This window comes from Rhinoraja longicauda, chromosome 36 (assembly GCF_053455715.1).
Source record: "Rhinoraja longicauda isolate Sanriku21f chromosome 36, sRhiLon1.1, whole genome shotgun sequence".
Taxonomy (NCBI): domain Eukaryota; kingdom Metazoa; phylum Chordata; class Chondrichthyes; order Rajiformes; family Arhynchobatidae; genus Rhinoraja; species Rhinoraja longicauda.
In genome coordinates this window covers 4,089,198-4,107,982 of record NC_135988.1, presented here as the reverse complement: position 1 = coordinate 4,107,982, position 18,785 = coordinate 4,089,198, and the positions used below count along the sequence as shown (strand labels likewise).

Below are 18,785 nucleotides of genomic sequence, written 5' to 3'. Positions count from 1 at the left end.
TTAGAGAGAGATTGATAGATTATTGATTAGCACGGGTGTCAGGAGTTATGGGAGAAGGCAGGTGAATGGGGTTGAGAGGGAAAGATAGATCAGCTATTGTTGAATGGCAGAGTAGATTTGATGGGCCAAATGGCCTAATTCTGCTTGTAGAATTTATGACCTTACATAACTCCATGACTCTCCTCCCATGGGTGGAATGCAAATGGAATAGAAGGCCGGGGAGGGGCGGAGTGGGAGGTGCTTGGGGTGGAGATGGCCAAGATTGGGGGGAAGTCTGAGCTGAACCATGAAGGACATGCCCATTGAGCCGGGAGAGAACATCAAGCCTCCAGATACCAATCCAAATAATGGCGGGTACCTGCTAATGGGAGATTTCATGCGTCATCGAGAGAGGTACACTATGTTTCAAACAGAGCCCCTGGTATCTTTTCCATCGACTCCAATGTTAAAACAATAAGCCGTCTTGTCCCAGCCTAATGATTGTAATTAAATGCGATAGCGGTGATCACTTGCGGGAAACAGTTTTGCAAAGACTAAATTACACAGGGTGGAGAGAATAACCAGCAACTTGTTGTCAAACAAGGCTCTGCTCAGTGATAAGTAAAGTGGGCCTGTGGGCCTAGTACACATTCAACCCTTGTCACTTCCCATCAGTGGTGAGTTATTCCTGTCCCCTCTTCCCCAACGACAGACCACGGGCCAAACCGTTTGTGGCTTTACTACGTGAATGGCTTTCGCAGCCCAGACCATCGCACAAACCCAACCTCCCTTCCACTGACTCCATTTACACCTCACGCTGCCTCGGCAAGGCCAGCAGCATCATCAAGGACCAGTCGCACCCCGGACACTCCCTCTTCAGGAATATAAGAAAATAACTGCAGATGCTGGTACAAATCGAAGGTATTTATTCACAAAATGCTGGAGTAACTCAGCAGGTCAGGCAGCATCTCAGGAGAGAAGGAATGGGTGACGTTTCGGGTCGAGACCCTTCTTCAGACTGATGGTCTGAAGAAGGGTCTCGATCCGAAACGTCACCCATTCCTTCTCTCCTGAGATGCGGCCTGACCTGCTGAGTTACTCCAGCATTTTGTGAATAAATACCCTCTTCAGGAATAGATCAGCTCTGCTCTCTGGTTGTGGTAGGACGGTTTCAGTCGCCTGATAACAGCCGGGAAGAAACTGTCCCTGAATCTGCAGGTGTGCGTTTTCACACTTCTGCACCTTTTGCCCGATGGGAGAGGGGAGAAGAGGCAGTGCAACTGCAATTCTCTGCAATTTCCTGCGGTCTTGGATGGAGCTGTTCCCTAACCAACGGTTCTTTATTGTCATGTATGCACAGCACAGATAAATCCTGTAGCACAACCCACAAATACAGTGGCCATATGTTGGCGCCGTTTATATAGAAAGAGAAGTCCAAAGTTCAAAATGCAAAGTGCAGTCCACATGCTGGAAGTTTACTGGATGCCCCCCGATCCAGGTAAGCCCAGGTTAGCCCCAGGCTGCTGTCGCCCTCTCCTCACCCCACCGCCTTTGTGTCCCAGGGGCACCTCCTGCAGCCGACCTTGCAGGTGCTGAGGCAGTACCTCTGTTCCTCTCCCACCGGCTCACTCCGCCCGTGCGTCATCGCCAGCGGCTCCATCCTCCTCCATCCTCCGGTCTTCGGGGCTTCCGAGCTTCCGCCCTGCAGGCTGCGGGCTGCCAGGTTCTTCATGGCGGAGGTGAAGCAGGCCGGTCACCGCGTGTGGCTGTGCCGAGTCTTTCTTCTCGGCGGCTGTGGGTCCATGCTCGCTGTCGGCGGGTCACCAGGACAACACACCATGCGCCTCGTTATGTTTCCATGGTGGACGTGACTGGTGGTCCGTGTTACCTGCTCAGGTCTCTGTCGCCATTGTGTAGAGGATGGTTCAGAAGGCTGGATGCAGGTGATCCACGTCTGGTCAATCGAAGGCTTCTCTCCCTCTCTGGAGTGCCCACAGCCAGCAACCTCACACTGGGACAGTTCCCGGAACGAGTATTGAAAAGCAAAGCAGGATGCGAGCACTTTAAGCAGCAGCCTGCAGGTTAATGTAGAGATGGCCGCACTACCGCTGGACCCCATCAGGCCGGGACCGTGAGACGGAGTGGAACATGGCCGACGGCCGTTGATCTGGCGTCTGAATAACAATGACTCTAAGTCGCCAACCTGGCATGGTGGCGCAGCGGTAGAGTTGCTGCCTCACAGCGCCGGAGACCCGGGTTCCACCCTGACCACGGGTGCTGCCTGTACGGAGTTTGTACGTTCTCCCTGTGACCGGCGTGGGTTTTCTCCAGGTGCTCCGGTTTCCTCCCACACTCCAAACACGTGCGGGTTTGTAGGTTAAATGGCTTTGGTAAATGATAAAATGTCCCTGGTGTGTAGAACCGTGCTGGTACTAGCGCCATGGGGTGATGGCTGGCCTGGTGCTGACTTGCACCTGTCTCCAAGCTGTGTCTCTGAAGGCTTAATGGTGCATTATCATCACGTACGCTCAGCACAGTGACATTCTTTTGCACAACCACAAATGCACAGGGGGTCATATGGAAGGATATAAATCCCTCCTCTAATCCTGACAGTCAAAGATCCATACTCGTGTCCATCATCTCTGCCCATGATAATGAGTTTGCCGATTACTTTGAGCACAATGGCCAATTGTATTCGGAACCCTGAGCACCCTGGGCGATCGGCCAAGGTTAGGAGAGGATTTGAGTGTCAGAAAATACCTTGCTCTTCCTGCCTAGCTCACGCACGCACAATTAAAACAACAAAACTCCTTTTCAGAAGGTGGATCTGCGAGACAGACAGAGGGGGAGAAAAATACACAGAGAACATTCAGCAGTGACGCCGTTTGGATGAAACGAAGTGAGAACGGAGAAAAACACAGACGGAAAAAAAAAGCTCTGAAGTGCAGAAAGAGTGAGATTTTAGTTCACACAAGTAAATCAACGGCTGCTGTGTGGGTTTGCGGAGTTTTGTTGTTGAGTACTTTTTGAGCAAGAAAGGGAGACAGCCCACCTCATGGTCTCACCGACCACTCCCCAAGAACTGAACAAATTGAAGGGGCTGCCCATGGCGTCGTTGGTCTGCTACGGACCAGGGAGCATTCATCGGCAGCACAATAAGCCGATGATGGATGTGGGCAGCCCCTTGTGCGGTGATCCTGTTAACACAATGCACGCCTGCTTTAATTCCCTTCTCCCCCGTGGCTAAAATTAACCAGCTGCGGTGACCAAATGGGACGACCCCCTCCCAGTCTGGCATCGCTGGATCGTAACCAAACAATGGCACGTTTAATTGAATGGTGCAAAGGTTTAACTGGCAGCGTCTCAGCACAGAGCCTTCAAGGTTGGCCGCGCACTTCCACAGAGAAACCCCGTCTCACTGGCTGATGATCGGAAAAGCACATCCTCGACTAAACTTCCCGTCGCCCTCCAGTCCCAAAGATGACGCTACGCTATGTGAAGCATTGTTTCTTTGTCAAGCGTCTCTGAAGCATCGCTATAGGCACGTGGATGCGGGGCAAGTTGTTTAACACAGAGGGTGGTGGGTGCCAGGGGTGGTGGTGGAGGCAGATACCATAGTGGCATTCATTTTCAGATGGGTGCAAGGTTATGCGGGGAATGGAGGGATATGGATCACCTGCAGGCAAATGAGATTGGTGTTGCTTGGCGTCATGTTTGGCACGCACATTGTGGGCCGATGGGCCTGTTCCTGTTCTGTACTGTACTGTTGTATGGTCTATAATTAAGATACAGTAATATGTCGGTGGTGTGTGTCCTGGCGGGGTATGGATCACATGCGGGTGGAGGCGATTACTTTAACTTGGCATCACGTTTAGCATGGACATTGTGGGTCAAAGGGCCTGTTCCTGTGCTGTCCTTTTGCATGTTCTGTGTTTTACAATCTGAGACCTTGTGTAAGCCGTGGGAGGCTGGTGGTGCTGTAAGGCAGCAACTCTACTGGTGCCCTGGGTTCCATCCCAACTACGGGTGCTGTCCGCACGGAGTTTGTACGTTCTCCCCATGACCGCGTGGGGTTTCCCCTGGTGCTCCGGTTTCCTCCTGCACTCCGAAGGTTTGTAGGTTAACTGGCCTAGGTAAAGATTGTAAATTGTACACAGTGGGTAGGATAGTGCTAGTGGCGGACTCGGTGGGCCGAAGGGCCTGTTTCAGCGCTGCATCTCCAAACTAAACCAGAGTGGTGAGTCTGTGGAATTCTCTGCCACAGAAGGTAGTTGAGGCCAGTTCATTGGCTATATTTAAGAGGGAGTTAGATGTGGCCCTTGTGGCTAAAGGGATCAGGGGGTATGGAGAGAAGGCAGGTACGGGATACTGAGTTGGATGATCAGCCATGATCATATTGAATGGCGGTGCAGGCTCGAAGGGCCGAATGGCCTACTCCTGCACCTATTTTCTATGTTTCTATGTTTCTAAACTATAACTGATAATTTATTGTGTTTTGATTATTGTATATTTAGTTATTGGGTGAACCATTTAATGCAGTAAATCTGTAGCCTAACTATCGTTCCCTTTCCCATTACACCCTTTCCAGTGCAAATGACAATTAAATACTCTTGAAATTCTTGAGTGTCTTTTTAATCTTTGGAAAGTGGTTTTATTTAATCAGAGAACTGAAAGGCCAAGAGTCTCATCTTCAGCAGTGATGTATTGCCTTTAATTATATTGAATTCTGACAGGCAATGGTGGAGGTGCCAGGATCACAGCAAGAGATTGGCTGTACCTATTCACTGTCACCCATTCACTCACGCCTCTCCCATCTCTAACTCCTCGCTTTCTCATCTCTACAATGTCCCTGAGCTTCTTAATAAGGGTCCTCTCAAAGGAGGTCCTCCTCCTCCAGTCTACAGCCGGACAATTAGAGTTTTGCTTTTCCTCTGCACTTCAAAGTACTGAGAGTACTAAAAAACTAAGTACTAAAAGTACTAAAGAACTATGTACTAAAAGTACTAACGTCTAAAGGCATACAGTCATACAGTGTGGAAACAGGCCCTTCGGCCCAACTTGCCCACGCTGACCAACATGCCCCATCCACACTAGTCCCACCTGCCTGCGTTTGGCCCATATCCCTCTAAACCTGTTCTATTCATGTACCTGTCCAAATGTTTCTTAAATGTTGCGATAGTCCCTGCCTCAACTACCTCCTTTGGCAGCTTTTTCCACACACTCACCATTCTATTAAATCCTTTCCCCTTCACCTTAAACCTATGTCCTCTGATCCTCGATTCACTACTCTGAGCAAAAGATCCTGTGCATCTACCCGACCTATTCCTCTCATGATTTTATACACCTCTATAAGATCACCCCTCATCCTCCTGCACTCCAAGGATTAGAGTCCTAGCCTGTTCAACCTCTCCAAATAGCTTAGACCCTCGAGTCCTGGCAACATCCTCGTAAATCTTCACTGTACCCTTTCCAGCTTGAATCTCAGGATGCATCTCATTGAAACCTATCGAGTAATGAAAGCCCCAGATAGAGTGGATGTGGAAAGGATATTTCCACTAGTGGGAGAGTCTAGGACCAGAGGGCACAGCCTCGGAATAAAAGGATGCATCTTTAAAATGGAGATGAGGAGGAATTTCTTCAGTCAGAGGATGGTGAATCTGTGGAATTCATTGTCACAGATGGTTGTTGAGGTCGTCGTTGAGTATTTTTAGTTATATAACGCCATGAAACTACTCCCACGGCTGGAATGCTTCAGGGATAGAAGGTGGTGGGGAAGGGGAGTTGGGGGGGAGGGGGAGGGGGAGTGTGTGGGAATGGGAGGTGGTGGGGTATGGGGGGTGAGTTGGGGGGAGGAGAGGTTGGGGGGAGGGGGAGTTGGGGGGAGGGGGAGGTGGGGAAGTAGGGGAAGGGGGAGTTGGGGGGAGGGGAAAGTTGGGGGCAGGATGAATTGGGGGAGGGGAAGGTTGGGGGGAGGATGAGTTGGGGGGAGGGGGAGGCGGGGGGGAGTTTGTGGGATGGGGAGGTGGTGGGGTAGGGGGGAGAAAGTTGGGGGGAGGATGAGTTGGGGGGAGGGGGAGGATGAAGTGGGGGGAGTTTGTGGGAAGGGGAGGTGGTGGGGTAGGGGGAAGGGTGAGCTGGGGAGGAGGGGGAGGGTGGGGGAGGGTGAGTTGGGGAGAGGGGGGGTGGGGGGAGGGGGAGAGTGAGTTGGGGGGGAAGTAGTGGGAGGGGGAGTTGGGGGAGGGGAAAGTTGGGGGGGAGGATGAGTTGGGGGAGGGAAAGGGGAGGTGAGGGGAAGGGGGAGGGGGAGTTGGGGGGAGGGAGAGGTGGGGGGAGGGTGCGTTGGGGGAGGGGGAGGGGGAGTTGGGAGGGAGGGGGAGGTGGGGGGAAGGGGGAGGGTGAATTAGGGGGAGGAGGGGGGAGGGTGAGTTGGGGGGAGGGGGAGAGGAGGTGGGCCAAGATTGAGGGGAAGTCAGAACTGAACCATGAAGGACATGCTCACTGACTCGGGAGAGAAGGTCAAGGCTCCCGATACCAATCCAAATAAAGGATACAGAGTGACGGCAGGAGAAGAGGGTTGAGAGGGAAAAACAGATCAGCCATGATAGAATGGCGGAGCAGATGTGATGGGCTGAATGGCGTAATTCTGCTCCCTATGTCTTACGGTTTTATGATCTGATTCCTGTCCCACTCCCATCCGAGTCCTCCAGAGCTACGCTGTCTTACCCGAGTGAGAGAGAAGGAATGTGAGGGAGGGCTGTCTTGGTTTGGGCTGGAGGGTGAGTGCAGGGAGAGGGATGGGGATATTGGTGAGCTCAGAGTAGCACATGGTGCAGGCAAGATGGAGGAGAGGTGGAGGTGAGAGGGAGAGGCTTCGTGTCTGGACTCCAAGTCCACAGTGTTGTCTGACCTGCCACCCCTCCCTCGTGTTCCACGACATCCAGCTCTCCCATCCTGTTCTTCCCCATGGACTTCAAACCCCAATGAGATCAAGATCCAAACACCCACTTGAAAGTTGCTACTCAGCTTCCTATTCAAGCTTTCCCCTCTCACCTTAAACTTATGGCCTCTGGTTCTTGATTCTCCTACGCTGGGTGAAAGACTCTACACACTCACCCTATCTATTCCCCTCATGATTTTACACAGCTCTATAAGATCATCCTCCTGCGCTCCAAGGAATAAAGCCCTAGCCTGCCCAATCTCTCCCTATAGCTCAGGTCCTTGAGTCCTGCCAACATCCTTGTAAATTTTAGCTGCACGCTATCCAACTAGACAAATCTTTCCTATAAAACGGCGTCCAGCACTGAACGCAGTACTCTAAATGCAGTCTCACCATCATCTTATATAACTGCAACATGACCTGCCAACTTCTTTTCACAATACTCTGACTGATGAAGGCCAATGTACCAAAAGCTTTTTTGACCAAACTGTCTGCCTGCGACTCCACCTTCAAGGAACCCCTCCTTAATAGCTCAGGCCCTCGAGACGTGGCGACATCCTCGGAAATCTTCTCTGCACCCTTTCCGTCACAGTCAATGAGAATGTCTCTCTCTCTCTCTCGCCAATCAACCTTGAGAGCCTTCTTAGTTTGAAATCATTAACAAAACGGAATGAACTCAATTCCATTTTCTGCGCAGTGTTTGATCTGGGCAGGTTACGGAGTGTGCTGTTGTCTGCTATTAAACCCAGGACCGTTCCCCCGCCACTTTCAATCGTTTTTAACAGGATCACTGCTTGCGACAGAAAATCACGACAAATATTGCAACTTGTTCGACACAGACATCATGGCTTTTCCTGCCTTCAGCAACTTGATCTTGCCCGCGTTAGAATTCACAACGTGGGAGATGGGAGAATATTTATCTAACTTTGCTTCTCTCTGACCCCCCCCCCCCCCCCCCGGCTTCTCCCATCACTCCTCGTGCAACGCTGACTCCTGAACGGGAGTGTTTAAGTTTTGTCTTCACCCTGTGATTCACTGGGTGTTTCCGTACTGCCTGTGGCAGGCATAGCCAGAGTGAGGACAAAGGTACATTGGAGGAACAGCACCTCATATTTCGCTAGGGCAGGTTACACCCCAGTAGTGATTTCTCTAACTTCAAGTAACCCTTGCATCCCCTCTCCCCCCATCCCTCTCAGATAAGGATGGAACCTGGGTCTCTAGTGCGGTAAGGCAGCAGCTCTACCACTGTGCTACCATGCTGCCCCACACCGCCAGGAACCCGCTGTGAGCCAGCGTTGTCTTCCACAGTCACCATCTCCTATTCCACCCCCGCCCACCCTAAATAAAAGCTGGCAACCACAAGGTGGTTTCTCGCTCAGGAATACTTAGCCCATGGGCGGAGGAGGGGGGCTGCTACAGGATCAGGTCACAACCAGTGGATTTGACATTTAGCAGAAGCAAAGAACTGCAGGTGCTGGTTCACAAACAAAAGACACAAAGTGCTGGAGTAACTGAGCGTGTCAGGCAGCATCTCTGGAGAACGTGGATAGGTGACGTTTTGGATCGGGTCTCTGATTGTAGGTGAGAATGAGGAGGGGGTGGGAGAATGCTGGAAGTGTGGAGGGGCAGGACAAAGTGCGGCAGGTAACAGGTGAACACAGACAAGGGGCAAAGGTGGTTTGATCGGCAGATGGGTGGACAAGGAATGTGTGGGAAGGAACTGCAGACGCTGGTTTACACCGAAGATAGACACAAAATGCTGGAGTAACTCAGCGGGACAGGCAACGTTTCTGGAGAGAAGGAATGGGTGACGCTTCGGGTCAAGAGCCTTCTCCAGACTAAAAGTAAGGGGAGAGGGTGGGTCGGAGAGATATGGAAGGGTAAGGTGTGAAAATGGGAGATCAAAGGGGGCGTTGATCAAGGAAAATGTAGAATGGTTCATTGTTAGATATTGGGAAGATGACAACGAGGCATACAATCAGTAAAATTTAATCAGGAAGGCAGTGAAACTAGTCGGAGAATTAGGATGGGGAGGGACGGAGAGAGAGGGAAAGCAAGGGTTACTTGAGGTCAGATAAGGTGTGAGACAAAAGGATTGAGGAGTTGCAGATTGTGAAACCAGAGGAAAGAATGTACATGGAGGAGGAGGGGGAGAGAGAGGAGGAAAAATATTTATGAGTTAAGGTTGGGCACAGGGAAGTTGGGGGTGGGGGGAGAAAGAGAGGTGGTGGGGGGGTGGAGAAAGTGAAGGGAACAGAATAGTTTGCTCTGTGTTCCGAAAGAGTTGGGTGGGAAATCACCCTTGGATGGGAGGGATTTGGGAAGGTAGAGCAGGACAAAGGCTTGGAAAGCTCATTATCACCCCCCTTGGAACGCCTGATGCAACAGAAGAGCAGAACAGATTTGTGTAGAGTTCCCGCACGGTTTAGCTTTTCTGTACCTCCCGGTAGGTTCATGAGGTGTTCATCAGCCCTAATCGATGCCCTATCTTGCCCCCCCCCCCCAAGTCAGGGCAGAGGGGTGAAGGAACCAAGACTGGTTGGGGAAATTAGGATGATTTTAGTCTCCTTTAGTCTTCTTTCATCCCCAGGTCAGGAGCATTCTCACAACAGCGGGAGGGAGTGGGACGTGTAGCTGATGGGACAAGGGAACGCCCCTCAGCCGTACCCTCGGCAGCCATGATGTCTGGTGTACAAGTGTTACCGCGGAAACGTCAAGAGTCAAGGGGGGAAAGGTGACGGACGGAACATCTTACCTAGCATCAGCTTCACTGTAGTACTCTCTGGCCACAATGTCTTCAAATAATTCACCCCCGGTCACCCTGTCGAAGACGGAAACAGAATATTCAGCACTTCATCAATCTGCACGCTTTCACATGTCTGATCAGTTGCCCAGTTCTGGGCATCACAGTGCATACTGGAGGTCTGAGCTACAAGGCAAGAGAAGGCTTAGTCTTACACCAGAGATTGTCATGGAGTCATAGAGTCCAACTTGCCCACACTGACCAACATGCCCCATCTACACTAATCCCACCTGCCCATCTTTGGCCCATTACCCTCTAAACCTGTCCTGTCCATGTACCTGTCCAAACGTCTTGTTATGATAATACCTGCCTCAGCGACCTCCTCCAGCAGCTTGCACCATACACCTACCACCCTTTGTGTGATAGGTTACCCCTGCGGTTCTTATTAAATCTTTCTTCCCTCATCTTAATCCTTTGTCCTCTGGTTTGGTTTAGTTTAGTTTAGGTTAGTTTACTTGAGTTTAGCCTTTCGCTCCCTGAAACCACCCTATCCGTACATCTGCCCAAATATCTTTTGAAATCCATATTAATATGTTTCTGAGCTTCCACTGGCTGCTGAGGTCCCACTTGCCCCAGAGGGCCCATTGCCCTGATGTCCTTGAAGTCCCTCTTGCTTAGGGTTGCCAACTGTCCCGTATTAGCCGGGACATCCCGTATTTTGGGCTAAATTGGTTTGTCCCGTATGAGACTGCCCTTGTCCCGTATTAGGCCCGGGGGATAGTGAGATAGTTGGCAACTATACTCTTGCTTCTGAGGTTCCTCTTGCCCCTGTCCCTCTTGCCCCAGAGGCTCTATTGACCCTGAGGTTCCTCTAGCTTCTGGTGTTCCTATTGCCGTTGATGTCCCATTTGGCCCAGAGGTCCCTCTTCCCCCAGAGGTCCCATTGCCCCAGAGGTCCCATTGCCCCAGAGGTCCCATTGCCCCAGAGGTCCCTCTTGCCCCAGAGGTCCCATTGCCCCAGAGGTCCCATTGCCCCAGAGGTCCATCTTGCCCCAGAGGTCCCTCTTGCCCCAGAGGTTCCATTGCCCCAGAGGTCCCATTGCCCCAGAGGTCCATCTTGCCCCAAAGGTCCCATTGCCCCAGAGGTCCATCTTGCCCCAGAGGTCCCATTGCCCCAGAGGTTCCATTGCCCCAGAGGTTCCATTGCCCCAGAGGTCCATCTTGCCCCAGAGGTCCGTCTTGCCCCAGAGGTCCGTCTTGCCCCAGAGGTCCCTCTTGCCCCAGAGGTCCCTCTTGCCCCAGAGGTCCCTCTTGCCCCAGAGGTCCCATTGCCCCAGAGGTTCCATTGCCCCAGAGGTCCCATTGCCCCAGAGGTCCCATTGCCCCAGAGGTCCCATTGCCCCAGAGGTTCCATTGCCCCAGAGGTCCATCTTGCCCCAGAGGTCCGTCTTGCCCCAGAGGTCCGTCTTGCCCCAGATGTCCGTCTTGCCCCAGAGGTCCCTCTTGCCCCAGAGGTCCCATTGCCCCACAGACCAATTTCATCTGGAGATTCTGGACGGAGACTCAGGATATTGTAAACCATGTCCTGTTGTGGAGGACCAAGTCTCCAGAGAAAGGAAGGGATGATATAACTGACACTGCCGTCATTCTATGGCTGCCTTTGTGCGTGGTCACATCAAGCTGTGCACAGAACCACAGTACACAAACACCACACAGTACACAAATGGCCCCCGTTCCCTCATCTTTTTTACTATGGATGTTCAGTCAGTCTTACCCCCATTCCCCTCCAGGAAGGCCTGAAAGTCCTCGGTCTCTTCCTCCGCCACAGAGCCAGCCAATTTCCATCGACCAACAATCTCCTCTGCCTAGCGGAGCTACTCCTTATTTTTCACAACTTCTCCTTCGACTCCTCCTGCTTCCTCAAAATCAAAGGTGTAGCCATGGGCACCTGCATGGCCCCCAGCTTTGCCTGCCTCTGTGTAGGGTACGTTGAACAATCCCTGTTCCAGGTGTACACTGGCCCTGTCCTCGAACTCTATCTCTGGTACATTGACGACTGCATTGGTGCTACCTCCTGCACCCATGCAGAACTCATGGACTTCATTAGCTTCACTCAAAATAACTAGGACCATCTCCGACACCTCCCTTCCGTTTCTTGGTCTCACCATCTCCATCGACTATCGACTGACGTCTATTACAAACTGAAGATGGACACAAAATGCTTGAGTAGCTCAGCGGGACAGGCAGCATCTCTGAAGCGAAGGAATGGGTGATGTTTCGGGTCGAGACCCTTCTTCAGACATGTCAGAATTTTGTGTCTATCTTCGGTTTAAAGCAGCATCTGCAGTTCCTTCCTACACATTTCGTCTGTTACAAACCCACTGACTCCCACAATTATTTTGACTACACTTCTTCCCACCCTGCTTCCTGCAAAGACACCATCCCCTACTCCCAATTCCTCCGTCTATGCCGCACCTGTGCCCAAGATTAGGTGTTCCATTCCAGGACATCCGAGATTCCTCAGGCTTAAGGGAACGGGTGTTCCCCTCTCCCATCATAGAAGGGGATGATGGAAGAGAGGCATCATCATCATAAGGCCCTCACCAGGTTCTCACCAGGTTCTCCTCGATGCCCTGCAACTCCGCTTCTGCTCCCCCTCCCCCCAGTCGCCACAGTCAGTCCCCCTAGTCTTTACCTTTCACCCCATCAGCCATCGCATACAACACATAATCTTCCAACATTTTCACCACATCCAACGGGATCCCACCACTAGCCACATATTCCCATCTCCGCCCCTTTCTGTTTTCCGCAGAGACCGTTCCCTCTGCAACCCCCTGGTTAACTCACCCCTTCCCACCTAAACCACCCCTTCCCCAAGTACCTTCCCCTGCAACCGCAGGGGATGCAACACCTGCCCCTCTACCTCCTCCCTCGGCTCCATCTAGGGACCTCAGCAGTTCTTTCAGGCGAGGCAGAGGTTCACTTGCACCTCCTCCAACCTCACCTACTGTATCCGCTGTTCCAGGTGTGGACTCCTAGATCTCAGTGAGACCGGGCGTAGGCTCGGCGATTGTTTCGCTGAACTTACCTCCTCTCAGTCCATCTCCCGGTTGCCAAACACTTTAACTCCCCATCCCATTCCCACACTGACCTTTCTGTCCTGGGCCTCCTCCACTGTCAGAGTGTGACCGAATGCAAATTGCAGGAACAGCACCTCATATTTCACTTGGGCAGCTTACACCCCAACGGTTTGAACATTGACTTCTCTAACTTCAAGTAACCCTTGCATCCCCTCTCTCTCCGTCCCTCCCCCACCCTAGTCGTCCTGCTAGTTTCACTGTTCGTAGCCCATCGTTATCACCTCCTCCACAGCCAACAATGAAACATTGTGGGCTCCTTGCCATCAGTGCCGGCTCTGAATTGATCAGTACCTTTTCATACCTCTAGTTTCCCTCTCCCCTGAATGCCGGTCTGAAGAAGGGTCTTGACCTGAAAAATCACCTATTCCTTTACTCCAGAGATGCTGCCTGACCCGCTGAGTTACTCCAGCATTTTGGGCCTATCTTCGGTGTAAACCAGCATCTGCAGTTCCTTCCTACGAATTTCACTGCCACTTAGTACATGTGACAATAAAGTACGGAGGTTGACACAAAATGCTGGAGTAACTCAGCGGGACAGGCAGCATCTCAGGAGAGAAGGAATGGGTGACGTTTCGGGCCGAGACCCTTCTTCAGACTGAAGAAGGGTCTCGACCCGAAACGTCACCTATTCCTTATTTCCTGAGATGCTGCTTGACCCGCTGAGTTACTCCAGCATTTTGTATCTACCTTCAATTTGAACCAGCATTTGCAGTTATTTTCCTGACAATAAAGTACCATTGAACCAGTAAATGGTAGGAGCCTCAAGAGTGTTGCTTTACACAGGAATCTAAGGGTGCACGCTCATAGCTCCCCACAGATGGTTGGGATGGTAAAGAATGCCGTTGGCATGCTGCCTTCGTAGGCCGTAGCGTTAAGTGGAAGAGTTGCACCTTCACATTGCAGCGGCACAAAGCATTGTCCAGGTCGCACTTGGAGCACTGTTTACCTTTCTGGTCGCCACACTACAGGAAGGATGTGGTAGCATTAGAAAGAGTGTAGAAAATGGGGAAGAGATAGGGCCAACGCACAGTCTTTTTCCCACGGTAGGGGAAGCGAGAAGCAGAGGACGCGGGTTTCAGGAGAGGGGGGGGGGGAGATTTAATAGGAACCCAAGGGCAACTTTTTCACACAGAGGGTGGTGGTTATATGGAACGAGCTAGTTGAGGAGATAGTTGAGGCAGGGAAAAAAACAGCATTTAAAAGTCACTTGAATATGTACGTGGCGAGGAAAAGTTTAGAGGGATATGGGCCAAACATGGGCAAAAGGGGAGAAGGCAGGCACAAGTTACTGATTGTAGATGATCAGCCATGATCACAATGAATGGCGGTGATGGCTCGAAGGGCCAAATGGCCTCCTCCTGCACCTATTTTCTATGTTTCTAAAAGCGACTAGCTGGGATGGGGCATCTTGGTTGTCGTGGACGAGTTGGGTGAAGGGCCTGTTTCTGTGCTGTATGAGTCAATAGACAATAGACAATAGGTGCAGGAGTAGGCCATTCAGCCCTTCGAGCCAGCACCGCCATTCAATGCGATCATGGCTGATCACTCTCAATCAGTACCCCGTTCCTGCCTTCTCCCCATACCCCCTCACTCCGCTATCCTTAAGAGCTCTATCCAGCTCTCTCTTGAAAGCATCCAACGAACTGGCCTCCACTGCCTTCTGAGGCAGAGAATTCCACACCTTCACCACCCTCTGACTGAAAAAGTTCTTCCTCATCTCCGTTCTAAATGGCCTACCCCTTATTCTCAAACTGTGGCCCCTTGTTCTGGACTCCCCCAACATTGGGAACATGTTATCTGCCTCTAATGTGTCCAATCCCCTAATTATCTTATATGTTTCAATAAGATCCCCCCTCATCCTTCTAAATTCCAGTGTATACAAGCCCAATCGCTCCAGCCTTTCAACATACGACAGTCCCGCCATTCCGGGAATTAACCTAGTGAACCTACGCTGCACGCCCTCCATAGCAAGAATATCCTTCCTCAAATTTGGAGACCAAAACTGCACACAGTACTCCAGGTGCGGTCTCACCAGGGCCCGGTACAACTGTAGAAGGACCTCTTTGCTCCTATACTCAACTCCTCTTGTTACGAAGGCCAACATTCCATTGGCTTTCTTCACTGCCTGCTGAACCTGCATGCTTCCTTTCATTGACTGATGCACTAGGACACCCAGATCTCGTTGAACTCCCCCTCCTCCTAACTTGACACCATTCAGATAATAATCTGCCTTTCTATTCTTACTTCCAAAGTGAATAACCTCACACTTATCTACATTAAACTGCATCTGCCATGTATCCGCCCACTCACACAACCTGTCCAAGTCACCCTGCAGCCTTATTGCATCTTCCTCACAATTCACACTACCCCCCAACTTAGTATCATCTGCAAATTTGCTAATGGTACTTTTAATCCCTTCGTCTAAGTCATTAATGTATATCGTGAATAGCTGGGGTCCCAGCACCGAACCTTGCGGTACCCCACTGGTCACTGCCTGCCATTCCGAAAGGGACCCATTTATCCCCACTCTTTGCTTTCTGTCTGTCAACCAATTTTCTATCCATGTCAGTACCCTACCCCCAATACCATGTGCCCTAATTTTGCCCACTAATCTCCTATGTGGGACCTTGTCGAAGGCTTTCTGAAAGTCGAGGTACACCACATCCACTGACTCTCCCTTGTCAATTTTCCTAGTTACATCCTCAAAAATTTCCAGTAGATTTGTCAAGCATGATTTCCCCTTCGTAAATCCATGCTGACTCGGAATGATCCCGTTACTGCTATCCAAATGCTCAGCAATTTCGTCTTTTATAATTGACTCCAGCATCTTCCCCACCACTGATGTCAGACTAACTGGTCTATAATTACCCGTTTTCTCTCTCCCTCCTTTCTTAAAAAGTGGGATAACATTTGCTATCCTCCAATCCACAGGAACTGATCCTGAATCTATAGAACATTGAAAAATGATCTCCAATGCTTCCACTATTTCTAGAGCCACCTCCTTAAGTACTCTGGGATGCAGACCATCAGGCCCTGGGGATTTATCAGCCTTCAGTCCCATCAGTCTACCCAACACCATTTCCTGCCTAATGTGGATTTCCTTCAGTTCCTCCATCACCCTAGGTTCTCCGGCCCCTAGAACATTTGGGAGATTGTGTGTATCTTCCTCAGTGAAGACAGATCCAAAGTAACGGTTTAACTCGTCTGCCATTTCTTTGTTCCCCATAATAAATTCCCCTGCTTCTGTCTTCAAGGGACCCACATTTGCCTTGACTATTTTTTTCCTCTTCACGTACCTAAAAAAACTTTTGCTATCCTCCTTTATATTATTCGCTAGTTTACCCTCGTACCTCATCTTTTCTCCCCGTATTGCCTTTTTAGTTAACTTTTGTTGCTCTTTAAAAGAGTCCCAATCCTCTGTCTTCCCACTCTTCTTTGCTATGTTATACTTCCTCTCCTTAATTTTTATGCTGTCCCTGACTTCCCTTGTCAGCCACAGGTGTCTCTTACTCCCCTTAGAGTCTTTCCACCTCTTTGGAATAAATTGATCCTGCAACCTCTGCATTATTCCCAGGAATACCTGCCATTGCTGTTCTACCGTCTTCCCTGCTAGGGCCTCATTCCAATCAATTTTGGCCAGCTCCCGCCTCATGCCTCTGTAATCCCCTTTGCTATACTGTAATACCGACACTTCCGATTTTCCCTTCTGCCTTTCCATTTGCAGAGTAAAACTTATCATGTTGTGATCACTGCCTCCTAATGGTTCTTTTACCTCTAGTCCCCTTATCAGATCAGGATCATTACACAACACTAAATCCAGAATTGCCTTCTCCCTGGTAGGCTCCAGTACAAGCTGTTCTAAGAATCCATCTCGAAGGCACTCTACAAACTCTCTTTCCTGGGGTCCATTTCCAACCTGATTTTCCCAGTCTACCTGCATGTTGAAATCTCCCATAACCACCGTAGCATTACATTTTTGACACGCCAATTTTATCTCCTGATTCAACTTGCACCCTATGTCGAGGCTACTGTTTGGGGGCCTATAGATAACTCCCATTAGGGTCTTTTTACCCTTACAATTTCTCATTTCTATCCATACTGATTCAACATCTCCTGATTCTATGTCACCCCTTGCAAGGGAATGAATATCATTCCTTACCATCAGAGCAACCCCACCCCCTCTGCCCACCTGTCTGTCTTTTCTATACGTTGTATACCCCTGAATATTCAGTTCCCAGCCCTGGTCCTCTTGTAGCCATGTCTCAGTGATCCCTACAACATCATACTTGCCCATGACTAACTGAGCCTCAAGCTCATCCACTTTATTTTTTATACTACGCGCATTTAAGTACAACACTTTAACTTCTGTATTTACCTCCCCTCTCACATCGTTCACAATTGGCCCTGCCCTTAATTTCTTTTCCGCTCTAGAACTTCTGTTCCCATTCTTCTGAGAGTCTTTTGCAATATCTCCTGTATTCCCTTTTACCTCATCTTCATATTCACAATTTGTTAACCCCTCCCCCCCACTACTTAGTTTAAAGCCACAGGTGTCACACTAGCAAACCTGCCTGCCAGAATGTTTGTCCCCCTGCTGTTAAGATGCAACCCGTCCCTTTTGTACAAGTCACCCCTAGCCCAGAAGAGATCCCAGTGGTCCAGAAATCTAAATCCCTGCTCTCTGCACCAGCCCCTCAGCCATAAATTCATACCCTCTATCTCTCTGTTCCTGGCCTCACCAGCACGAGGTACCGGTAGCAGTCCAGAGATAACTACCTTCGACGTCCTACTTCTCAGTGTTTTTCCCAACTCTCTAAACTCCCGCTGTAGCACCTCCTTCCTCTTCCGCCCGACGTCATTCGTGCCCACGTGCACAACGACTTCAGGTTGATCGCCTTCCCTCACTAGGATTTTCTGAAGCCGGTCTGTGATGTGTTGAACCCTGGCACCAGGGAGGCAACAGACCATCCTCAAGTCCCTCCTGCTGCCACAGAATCTTCTGTCCGTCCCTCGGACTATGGAGTCACCGACCACTACGGCTCTTCCAGACTTCGGTCTCCCCTGTCGAGTATCCTTGCCAACAGGTCCGCCACTCAGACTGGAAACATCTTCTGCCCCGACAGTTCCCAAGAGGGTATACCTATTTGCAATAGGCACAGCCACTGGGGTCTCCTGTAGTCCACGTCCACTCCCCCCTGAAACAGTCTCCCACCTTCGCTCGACCTGGACCCTTGGCGTGACAGCCTCACAATAGGTCCTGTCGAGGAAACTCTCGCATTCTCGGATGGCCCTGAGGTCATCCAACTGCCTCTCCAACTCCACCACACGTCCCTTCAGGAGCTGCACCTGGACACAGTTCTTGCAGGTGTAGCTCCCAGAAGCTCCAGCGACGTCCCCGTCTTCCCACATCCTGCAGGAAACACACCGCACCAACTTTTCCGCCATCACCTTGTGCCTATAACCAGCTCTGGCTTAAAACAATCGTATCCTCCTCACCTCAGCCTCCTCGCCGAAGACTCGCAGCCAAAGACTCGCACTTTTCTCACTGGGCACTTCCCTCACTGGGCACTTCCCTCACTGGGCTGCACCTGAACAGGGCTGCACCCTTTTGCAAGTCCAAGACCAAGAACTTGACCTCTGGCTGGAATAGATGGCAATAATTATCTTGGAGAGATCGGAGCTGTGTTTATCCTTTCTGGGCACATGGAGACTGAAGGGTGGCCTCACAGAGGTTTATAACGCTATGAGATGCATGAAAATGGTAAGCAGTCAGTCCTTTTCCTAGGGCAGGAGTCTAGAGTTAGAGCTCGCAGGTTTAAGATTAGATCGGAGAGGTTTTACGGATATCGGACAAACTTTTTTCTAGGATGGAAATGTCCAATAGAATATCTAATGACAGCACAGCTTCGAAACGAGAGAGGAAACTTTTAAAAGCTGTGCGAGGGGCAGGTTTTTCATGGTCATAAGTTATAGAAGCAGAAGTAGA

General features: G+C 50.6%; 1 protein-coding gene across 42 annotated transcripts in view; it reads right to left on the bottom strand.

The window, feature by feature from the left end:
• The window catches only part of LOC144610450 (calcium/calmodulin-dependent protein kinase type II subunit beta), a 210,540-nt gene that overhangs the window by 149,776 nt on the left and 41,979 nt on the right, over nucleotides 1–18,785 (bottom strand). For all 42 annotated transcript variants that reach the window (XM_078429161.1, XM_078429164.1, XM_078429167.1 and 39 more), the window contains one exon: nucleotides 9,672–9,737. The gene's annotated coding sequence lies outside the window, so the exon portion shown is untranslated. The remainder of the gene's footprint in view (nucleotides 1–9,671; nucleotides 9,738–18,785) is intronic.